The 11,234-nt window shown below is 42.2% G+C and overlaps 1 long non-coding RNA gene across 1 annotated transcript; it reads left to right on the forward strand.

The window, feature by feature from the left end:
* Positions 1–8,938: 8,938 nt before the first annotated feature.
* LOC145514961 (uncharacterized) lies at positions 8,939–9,927 on the forward strand. Its single transcript, XR_014060595.1, has 2 exons — positions 8,939–9,065; positions 9,368–9,927. It is a non-coding gene; the product is annotated as an uncharacterized LOC145514961 (long non-coding RNA).
* The last annotated feature ends 1,307 nt before the right edge of the window (positions 9,928–11,234 follow it).

Here is an 11,234-nt window from a genome sequence, read left to right on the forward strand (position 1 = left end):
CATTTTGTTCTCTTATCAAATAATTTTAGTCTAATTCAGTATTGGAACTTTTGTCCAATTGGTAATGTCCAACAGCCATTAATTTAGAATAAGGTGATGTATTAGATTGAAGCCTTTTAGTGGGCCAAAAACAATGATCAATTTTTGATAGTTCAACCCAGTAAAATTTACCACCAACCACACCACCTCTTGAAAGTGCAAATTGCTCAGTTGTATCCAACTCTTTGTGACTCCATGGACTATCCGTGGAATTCTCCAGGCCAGAATACTGGAGTGGGTAGCCTTTCCCTTCTCCAGGGGATCTTCCCCACCCAGGGATCAAACCCAGGTCTTCCGCATTGCAGGCGGATTCTTTACCAGCTGAGCCATAAGGGAAGCCCAGGAATACTGGAGTGGGTAGCCTGTCCCTTTTCCAGTGGATCTTCCCAACCCAGGAATCGAACCAGGGCCACATTCTCTTAATCTGAACCTTATTCTAGATAGTAATGAGAGGCCCATGGAATTAAATGTGTATATGTGTCTGTCCTTCTGGAGATGTTTACCTAGGATATCTGAGAAATAACTGATTTCATCTAATTATGTCCTAGCAATTGAATGAGGTGTTTTCCTCCTCTCTCTCGGAGTCTCCTTAGATTCAGACTGCTCTGTGACCACAGTTCTCTGGTGAGTTACAAAAAAATTGTGACTTTGAAGTTAATTTGGCTCTTAATTCATTGTGAAGATGAGGACAGTGCACATTCCTGCTCTCTACATCCTGGGGCACAAGCTGGAAGTTTCTAACGGTGCTTTGCCAGCACCACAGTCCCTGAATTTATGGAACATCTCATCCATCCTCATGATACTCTGCACCGTAATAGGACAGTGGAATGGTCCGCTGAAGGTGCAACACACCGTGGCCCTAGGTGGGATACGACACTCTTATCTTACAAAATGTAACTGATGCTTTGAGTCACTGAGCACTCAGATGGGTCTGCTGCTCTCGCCATGGTCAGAACATACCGTCTGGAATCAGCGGAGGCAAAGGGAATGACTCCTGTCACTATTACACCCACTAACCCACACAGGCATTTTGCTTCCTGTCCCTCAATTTTGATCTCTGTTGTTTGAAGGTCTGGGTTCCCAAGGAAGGTTTGTTTCCACTAGGGAGGACAACAGTGGTCCCAAGAAGACAGAAATTGAAACAAGCTGATCATTTTACCACTAAACCAGCAGGCAAAAAACGTTAACTCTCCGGGCTGGTGCTTGTGATCTTGGGAACAAAGGGACATTTGTGTTGTTCCTACACAACAGGTGATAAAGAAGGATGTCAAACCCAGCGCATCCTGTAGGGAATTTTTTTTTTTAGCACTCCCATGTCCAGTGACAAATTTTAAAGGAAAAGAACAACCTCAGAGGTGGAAAAGATTTCAACCCTTTAGACTCTGAAGTCTTGGGTCGCTCTAGCAAGTGTCAACCCTGAGCAGTTGAGATACTGGCTAAGGAAAGAGGAAACACGGAGTGTGTAGGGAAAAAATGAAGTCGATTAACTACAGCCTTGCAACCAATTACAGAAACAAGTTACCAAGCAGTTTCACACATTTTCTTCCTTGGTGTATGTATGTGTGCTCACTTCTCCTTCCTCCTAGTATTGTGTCCATTTTTTTAAAGAGGGTTAACTTTGCTATTTAGCCTTGAGGTAACAATATTCAGATGAGTCTGACTAAAGTCTAGGTATAACTGACAGGAGATAAGATGAATAGTGTGACTGTTTCCCAGAAACAGATACAATGTCTGCTGGGATTTTGGAGAAGAGAGAGAACATCTTTTGTACAAAGGATGTTTGCAATTGATTTGGGAGAAATGGAGTTTTTCTTCTTCTGGGATGTTTAATCATGTTTAGAAGCATGTGTGTACATGAATGCTGAATGGCTCACTCAACGGACTGTAGCAGATACTAACCTGTTGTTTCTCAGATTCAAACACTTCTATACTCAGCTTTGATGCTGGGCTAAGTGAAGAAGTGAAGTGAAAGTCACTCAGTCGTGTCCGACTCTGCAACCGCATGGACTACACAGTCCGTGGAATTCTCCAGGCCAGAATACTGGAGTGGGTAGCCCTTCCCTTCTCCAGGGGATCTTCCCAACCCAAGGATCGAACCCAGGTCTCCCGCACTGTAGGCAGATTCTTTACCAGCTGAGCCACAAGGGGAGCGCTCAGCAAATCCCATCTCTCTTGCCAGCTGCCTCCTTGCTGGGATCTGCCCATGGAGCCCAGAGGAGACAGCAGAGCTACCGGGGGAGGAGAGGCTCAGTTCTTTCTGTCTCTTTGCTTCCTATTCCTTTGCCCACCACACCCCTCCCCCAATACCTCTTCATCCCATCAGAGGCTGGCATTCCAGTCACAGTTGTCAGTAACACTTGATGCCCTCTTATGTCTATCTGGTACCCTGGCCCACAGGAACCCCCCACTCACAGCTCAGAGATGCTGGTTTTAACTGAGCAGCAACTTGTCAAAGGATCTTGAATTTCAGCTCTCCAGGGTCCTCCAAGCTTCTAAAATTGAACGATTTCAGCCTCTTCCCTAAGTGGCAGCTTCCTGCATGATAACCTTGAGTATTCTCTCTGTGCCTTTTTGGCTTTTTAATACCCCATTAACAGTTATTTATATTGAATTTCCCCTGTTAAAAGAAAGGTGACTTTTATCTCCTGACTAGATTTTGACAGATACAGACAAAACAGTAATATCTGTGAAACCGTGGGCTTGGTAGAGCTTGAAATCCTTTTTCCCCCCTTTTCTTCCCCTTATTTATTGAGGCATAATTGACAAATATGAATTGTATGCATTTAAGGTGTACATTTTGATACATGTATACATTGGTATATGATCACCACAGTCAACCTAACATATCCATGACTTCACACAGCTACATATTCTCCCTTCCCTTGCTCCTTCCCCTCCTTCCCTCCTCTCTTTCTTGGTAGGAACACTGAAGATCTACCCTATTAGTATATTTCAGGTACACAACAGAGGATTATTAACTCTATTCACATTGCATACATTAGACGTCCAGAGCGAATTCATCTTGCCTAACGGAAACTGCACCTGAACCAACACCTCCCCATTTCCACCTCCCTCTAGCCCCTGACAACTATCATTCCACATTCCGTTTCTAGGAGTTTGGCTCCTTTAGATTCTATATATAAGTGAAATCATGCAAGTTTGGTCTTTCTATAATCTGGCTTACTTCACTTAGCGTCATGCCCCTCAAGTTTACAGCTATTAAAGTAAAAACATTCAACCCTTTACACTTCCTGGAAGTTATCTCACCGAAGCTGTAGTTAGCATAACACTTTTTGAAGAACACTGCCCAGCACAGTAACACCCATATTCCTGGTTGCTGAGTTGCTCATGTTCATCTCCTTAGTTGTAAAGCTAATTAATGTCCTGTAAGGCAAGAACTATATCTTTTTTCATTTGCCTCTCCACCTAGCAAGGAATATGGCTCATATTAAAGGTTGTGATAAATGTTTCTTAAATGAATGGATGAATGAACGATAGTTGGATGATCTGGGAACCAGTTGGTCTACAGAGTGAGTGTATTTAAACCACACTGCTAGATGGCGCTAGTGGTAAAGAACCTACCTGCCAATGCAGGTAGATGCCAGAGACAAGGATCTGATCCCTGGGTCAGGAAGATCCCCTGAAGAAGGGCATAACAACCCACTCCAGTATTCTTAGAGAAGCCTGGTGTCAGGCTACAATCCATAGTGTCACAAAGAGTTGGACATGACTGAAGCAACTTAGCACACACTCATGCTATGGAATTAACGACCAATCAAATGAGAAAATGGAGAAGGCAATGGCAACCCACTCCAGTACTCTTGCCTGAAAAATCCCATGGACGGAGGAGCCTAGTAGGCTGCAGTCCACGGGGTCGCCAAGAGTCAGACGACTGAGCGACTTCACTTTCACTTTTCCCTTTCATGCACTGGAGAAGGAAATGGCAACCCACTCCAGTGTTCTTGCCTGGAGAATCCCAGGGACGGCAGAGCCTTGTGGGCTGCTGTCTATGGGGTCGCACAGAGTCAGACACGACTGAAGCGACTTAGCAGCAGCAGCAGCAGCAGCAAATGAGAAAAAATAAAGACTTTACTCTGAACTTGCTATATAGCAAGGGAGTCAGCCACCATCCCTTGTGCTTTGGCAGAGACTCAAAAGGAGGTAGAGAGTGGGAGAGCTTTACAGTGGGGAAGAAGGGAAGGGTTGAGGATGCCTTGATTGATGCTGTCAATGCCTTGAAAAGCCCTAGGCAGCCAACTAGAAGCAGTATATTGTAAGTCATTGGTTAGGGTCACATATTTTACCTTCTCTGGTGGGGGTGGTTTAGTAGCTAAGACACATCTGACTCTTGTGACCCCATAGACTGTAGCCCACCAGGCTCCTTCGTCCATGGGATTTTCCAGGCAAGAATACTAGAGTGGGTTGTCATTTCCTTCTCCAAGTGATCTTCCCTACCCACGGATCAAACCCATGTCTCCCACATTGCAGGCAGATTCTTTACCAATGAGCCACCAGGGAAGCCTGTTATTTTCTCTCACTTCAGTTCAGTTCAGTTCAGTTGCTCAGTCGTGTCCGACTCTTTGACACCCCATGAATCGCAGCATGCCAGGCCTCCCTGTCCATCACCAACTCCCGGAGTTTACCCAAACTCATGTCCATCGAGTCGGTGATGCCATCCAGCCATCTCATCCTCTGTCATCCCCTTCTCCTCCTGCCCTCAATCTTTCCCAGCATCAGGGTCTTTTCCAATGAGTCAGTTCTTCGCATCAGGTGGCCAAAGTATTGGAGTTTCAGCTTCAACATCAGTCCTTCTCTAGTTGGTCCCAAATTAGAAGTGGGGACAAAAATTAGGTAAGATAATTGTCAGTTATTTATCAAGTTCTGTCTATTTGGGGCTGACCATTATAAAGTTTTTTTTTTAGTTCACTGGAGATACTAACTGACTTCCTGCCAAGTCTGACATTTAGCAGGCTGGCTTCCTAAGTTGTTTATTATAGATGAAGGTTTGATTTCTTGGATGGGTTACTGCATGTTATTAATCAAAGTTCTCTTTTTATGTGTGGCCTGCCCATTGTCCATTTGTGTATTCGGTCTCTCAATGCTCAGGTTTATTTCTAATCAAACTGTAAAATACAACCATTTCATCATGTCTCTGAGGAAACGCGTACCCAATTTAAGGACAGAATGCCACCGACGGGATCAAGGGTGTTTGTGGCCCCAGCCGTTAAGAGAGCTGTCTGTGTTGGAGGCAGACACTTCAGTTAATGCCGCAAAGACAAAGCCACCAGATCAAGCAACTAAAACCTTTTACCATCTCAGATCTTAGGGACAAAAACTAAATACCACTGGCTAATGGATATAAAATTCAATTTAAAAGATATCATCACTCCATTCACAGGTATACAACCATCCATTCACTGACATTCAAGTTGGTTGACGAACTTTATCAAAGTGGGCTATATGTGGAGAGGAAGAGAAGATACAGCTCTAATAGTAATTTCAAGAAAATCCCCAGAGATCTTCCACTGTTTAATATGTCTTTTATGAAGAAAAATCAGTTTCTCCACTTGCCTGCCAAAACACTCTTTCATTTTCCCAATCCTAGCTTCAGAGAACACACAGGTACCTTATCATTTGAGTCCAAGCTGTGTTGGCAGGTTCTTAAAGAGAGTCTGTGGTCTGACCTCCCCTCGTCGTATAAGCATATCTTTCCATAAGCAGTTTACTAAAATTATTTGGTGGCTCTATAAGTTCTTACAGAGCTATAAGCTTCCTACTACACGGTAAGTTCTAATGTTAACATTAATCATTGTGAAAGTCATTAACCCATAAATGTGCCCTGTTTAGCTCTGTTTGGACAAAGAAACTATTTGCACAGAGAGGATGCCACCTTCGAAACCAGCAGCTCGATTTCATATCCTGGAGTTTCTTTGCAATATATTTAGCTTGTTTTCCATATGGCCCTATGTTTTCACTTGCCCCGGGATAAAAGACACACTGGATTTCAGACATTCGTTGTAAAGTAGGAGTCCCTGGATGCACCCTACAAAGTCACAGTGTTCTCTTCAAGGCGTATTTAATCTGGATGGTATCCCTTGCTAAAATTCTTCTTTTGTCAGCACTGTCTGGATGGGAGAAAACCTTGTCTGCCCAGGAGTAGCAAGGGTAACTGTCAGTCAGTCAGTTCAGTCGCTCAGTCGTGTTCGACACTTTGCGACCCCATGAATCGCAGCACACCAGGCCTCCCTGTCCATCACCAACTCCCGGAGTTTACCCAAACTCATGTCCATGGAGTCGATGATGCCATCCAGCCATCTCATCCTCGGTCGTCCCCTTCTCCTCCTGCCCTCAATCTTTCCCAGCATCAGGGTCTTTTCCAATGAGTCAGCTCTTCGCATAAGGTGGCCAAAGTATTGGAGTTTCAGCTTCAACATCAGTCCTTCCAGTGAACACCAAGGACAGATCTCCTTTAGGATGGACTGGTTGGATCTCCTTGCAGTCCAAGGGACTCTCAAGAGTCTTCTCCAACACCATAGTTCAAAAGCCTCAATTCTTCAGTGCTCAGCTTTCTATATAGTCCAACTCTCACATCCATACATGACTACTGGAAAAACCATAGCCTTGACTAGACGGACCTTTGTTGGCAAAGTAATGTCTCTGCTTTTTAATATGCTGTCTAGGTTAGTCATAACTTTTCTTCCAAGGAGTAAGCCTCTTTTAATTTCATGCCTGCAGTCACCATCTGCAGTGATTTTGGAGCCCAAAAAATAAAATCAACCACATTTCCACTGTTTCCCATTTGTCTGCCATGAAGTGATGGGATGGGATGCCATGATCTTAGTTTTCTGAATGTTGAGCTTTAAGCCAACTTTTTCACTCTCCTCTTTCGCTTTCATCAAGAGGCTCTTTAGTTCTTCTTCACTTTCTACCATAAGGATGGTGTCATCTGCCTATCTGAGGTTATTTATATTTCTCCCGGCAATCTTGATTCCAGCTTGTGCTTCCTCCAGCCCAGCGTTTCTCATCATGTACTCTGCATATAAGTTCAATAAGCAGGGTGACAATACAGAGGCTTGACATACTCCTTCTCCTATTTGGAACCAGTCTGTTGTTCCATGTCCAGTTCTAACTGTTGCTTCCTGACCTGCATACAGATTTCTCAAGAGGAAGGTCAGGTGGTCTGGTATTCCCATCTCTTTCAGAATTTTCCAGTTTGTTGTGATCCACACAGTCAAAGGCTTTGGCATAGTCAATAAAGCAGCAATAGATGTTTTTCTGGAACTCTCTTGCTTTTTCAATGATCAAGTGGATGTTGGCAATTTGATACCTGGTTCCTCTGTCTTTTCTAAAACCAGCTTGAACATCTGGAAGTTCACAGTTCACGTATTGCTGAAGCCTGGCTTAGAGAATTTTGAGCATTACTTTACTAGCGTGTGAGATGAGTGCAATTGTGCGGTGGTTTGAACATTCTTTGGCATTGCCTTTCTTCAGGATTGGAATGAAAACTGACCTTTTCCAGTCCTGTGGCCACTGCTGAGTTTTCCAAATTTGCTGGCATATTGAGTGCAGCACTTTCACCGCATCATCTTTCAGGATTTGAAATAACAGGAATTCCATCACCTCCACTAGCTTTGTTCGTAGTGATGCTTCCTAAGGCCCACTTGACTTCACATTTCATTAAATTCACACGAAAAATCTGTTTTCAACACAAATGATTTATTTTTTAAATAGGATATTCTCAACATCAGTAATCCTGTATTAAAGATTTCATGTGTGACTCTATGGTAATAAAAACAATTGGAAAAGCAATTATGAGTGATCACTTTGAATATAATTGCATGTCGTCACATATTTATTTAGGTCATATTCTATGAACTATTACCTAATTTGAAAGCAGGGGTTATGCCTCACTTTTAAAGTCTTTATTGAATTTGTTACAACATCGTTTCTGTTTCATATTCTGGTTTTCTGGCCTTCAGGCATGTGGGATCTTAGCTTCCTGACCAGGGATGGAACCTGGACCCCCTGCATTGGAAGGCAAAGTCTTAAACCACTGGACCACTAGGGAAGCCACCTATGCCTTACCCTTCTTTGTCTGGTTCCAAGCCAAGTTCCTTAAGCAGGCCTTTGTTTAAAAAAAAAAAAAAGTAGGTAATTAAAAGATAATAGATTTTTTAAAACTGTTTTTTTATTTACCTAACTGCACATAATGTTTTTAGTGACTCTCCTGTGAAATTTGTTGAATAAATATTGGCTCCTCAAAGATTCTGCATACTTTACTGTTTTGCAAGATAAATCTATCTGCAGGCATATATTCACAAACTGAAAGTCTTCAGTTTTTCAGGGCTCAAGAGTAATGGAGAATTTCAGAGTTTTCTCCAGGACGTTAGAATTATGAAAATCTTAGTGTAGGATGTACTTCTCCCTTCTGATTTAATCCAGGTGCCAGATTCTACTCTCTCCGTCAAGCAGAAGATGCAAGGTTCTTCCCAGAAATTAACTAGAGGGCCCACTACATCTGGTAACGTCTGGTTGGGGACATTCCCAGGTAAAAAGTTAAAGGTGACAAATGGCTTCTTCTTGATGCCTGTGATAAAACAAGTAAATATGGTTTTGAGAAGCCAAATAGATGGGCTACAGAAGGAACTGTTTAGTTTTGCAGCAGCATTTAAAGAAAATGTGAGACCCCGGAGTAGTCTTTCTATCCAAGCAAAAGGCCCTCAAAGTAAGAAAATGCGAAGATTAAATCTGGAGACTTTTCAATAAAGTTTGGTCTTAGAATAAATATTGAGGTAAATCATCAAATTCAAGGATGCAGCTGTACGATCATTTTCTGGTTTTGAGATGTCAGATTTGAAGGTTTGTCTCCTAGATCTTTGTTATGTAGGAGAGATTCTAAGAATCTTAAGGGAGGTGGTCTGTTATGCAGCCATGCATAACAGAGATACCGACTTTGAAACATTTGCCCATCTTATGTGTGTGAAGTGTGGCACCATGTCTCTTTCATCTACATTTCCTGGCTACTAGTGAGTTTAGGAATCTTTTTTTAATTGAAATATGGTTGATTTACCATGTTTTATTAGTTTCAAGTGTACACCAAAGTGATTCACTTATATATATCTTATATATATATGTTCTTTTTTATGTTCTTTTCTATTATAGGTTATCATAAGATATTGAATACAGTTCCCTGTGCCATACAGTAGATTCTTGTTGTTTATCTGTTTTATATACAGTAATGTGCATCTGTTAATCCCAAACTTCTAATTCATCCTTCCCTCTACCCTCTCCCCTTTGTTAACCGTAAATTATTTTTCTATGTCTGTAGGTCTATTTCAGAGAAGGAAATGGCAACCCACTCCAGTACTCTTGCCTGGAAAATCCCATGGACAGAGGAGCCTGGTAGGCTGCAGTCTATGGGGTCGCTAAGGGTCGGACATGACTGAGTGACTTCACTTTCGCTTTTCACTTTCATGCGTTGGAGAAGGAAATGGCACCCCACTCCAGTGTTCTTACCTGGAGAATCCCGGGGACTAGGGAGCCTGGTGGGCTGCTGTCTATAGGGTCGCACAGAGTCAGACACAACTGAAGCGACTTAGCAGCAGCAGCAGCAGTAGATCTATTTATGTTTTGTAACTAAGTTCATTTGTATCCCTTTTTTTTAGATTCCTCCTGTAAGTGATATCATATGATATTCATCTTTGTCTGACTTCACTTAGTATGATAATCTCTAGGTTCATCCATGTTGCTGCAGATGACATTAGTTCATTCCTTTTTTATGACTGAGTAGTATTCCACTATACGTATGTACCATCTTTTTTATCTACTCATCTGTTCATGGACATTTAGGTTGCTCCTATGTCTTGGCTATTGTAAACAGTGCTACCATACATGCATTGGGGTACATTTATCTTTTCATGTGAGAGTTTTTGTCTTTTCTGGATATATGCTCATGAATAGAATTGCAGGATCCTATGGTAACTCTATTTTTAGTTTTTTAAGGAACCTCCATACTGTTCTCCTTAGTGATTATACAAGTTTACATTCCCACCAACAGTTAGAAGGGTTGGGAATCCATTTTTTTTTTTAATCCCTGTGGGTACCCCTACACTGTACGTTGGATAACAAGGTTTGGAAGGGGGAAAAAAAACATGTTTCTCTGAATTACCCAGGAGAAATCAGCTCTGTGGGATAAACTACAGTGCAGATATTTCTGGAGAGAAATTTCAAGGGAAGCAAATAATCCCAGAATGTTAGGTTGCTGGCTAGCCAGGTATTACACAGGATGTTGGTTATTACACAGGACAGTGGTAACACTGTAGCTTATTTCAATGATAACACCGATCAGCAGATTATGGCATCTATGCCCTTGATTCTGGGAAAGTTGACGTCTGGATTTTTAGACATTATAATCCATATGCAGATGACACCACCGTTATGGCAGAAAGCGAAGAAGAACTAAAGGGCCTCTTGATGAAAGTGAAAGAGGAGAGTGAAAAAGTTGGCTTAAAGCTCAACATTCAGAAAACTAAGATCATGGCATCTGGTCCCATCACTTCATGGCAGATAGATGGGGAAACAGTGGAAACAGTGGCTGACTTTATTTTTCTGGGTTCCAAAACCACTGCAGATGGTGACTGCAGCCATGAAATTAAAAGAGGCTTACTCCTTGGAAGGAAAGTTATGACCAACCTAGACAGCATATTAAAAAGCAGAGATGGAGAAGGAAAAGGCAACCCACTCCAGTATTCTTGCCTGGGAAATCCCATGGACAGAGGAGCCTGGCAGGCTACGGTCCATGGGGTTGCAAGAGTAAGACATGACTTAGCCTTAGAGACAGTAAGAACAAATTACGTTTTTGGCAATGGTGATTAAAATGTACTTCTTCCCTACTAGAGGCTTCAATGTGATACAGTTGTTCCTCAGTATTTGCAGGGAAATTGGGTTCAAGACACCCTCACCCACCCACCCATACCACAATCTGTGGGTGCTCAAGTCTGTCATATAAAATGGCGAAGTGTTTGCATATAACCTACATTCAAAAAAAAGAAAAGAAAAGATAAAAAGCAAACAAACAAACAAAAAAAAGCAGAGATATTACTTTGCCAACAAAGGTCCGTCTAGTCAAGGCTATGGTTTTTCCAGTAGTCATGTATGGATGTGAGAGTTGGACTATAAAGAAAGCTGAGTGTCGA

Source organism: Giraffa tippelskirchi, chromosome 7, assembly GCF_054371585.1.
Source record: "Giraffa tippelskirchi isolate mGirTip1 chromosome 7, T2T-mGirTip1v1.2.pri, whole genome shotgun sequence".
NCBI lineage: Eukaryota > Metazoa > Chordata > Mammalia > Artiodactyla > Giraffidae > Giraffa > Giraffa tippelskirchi.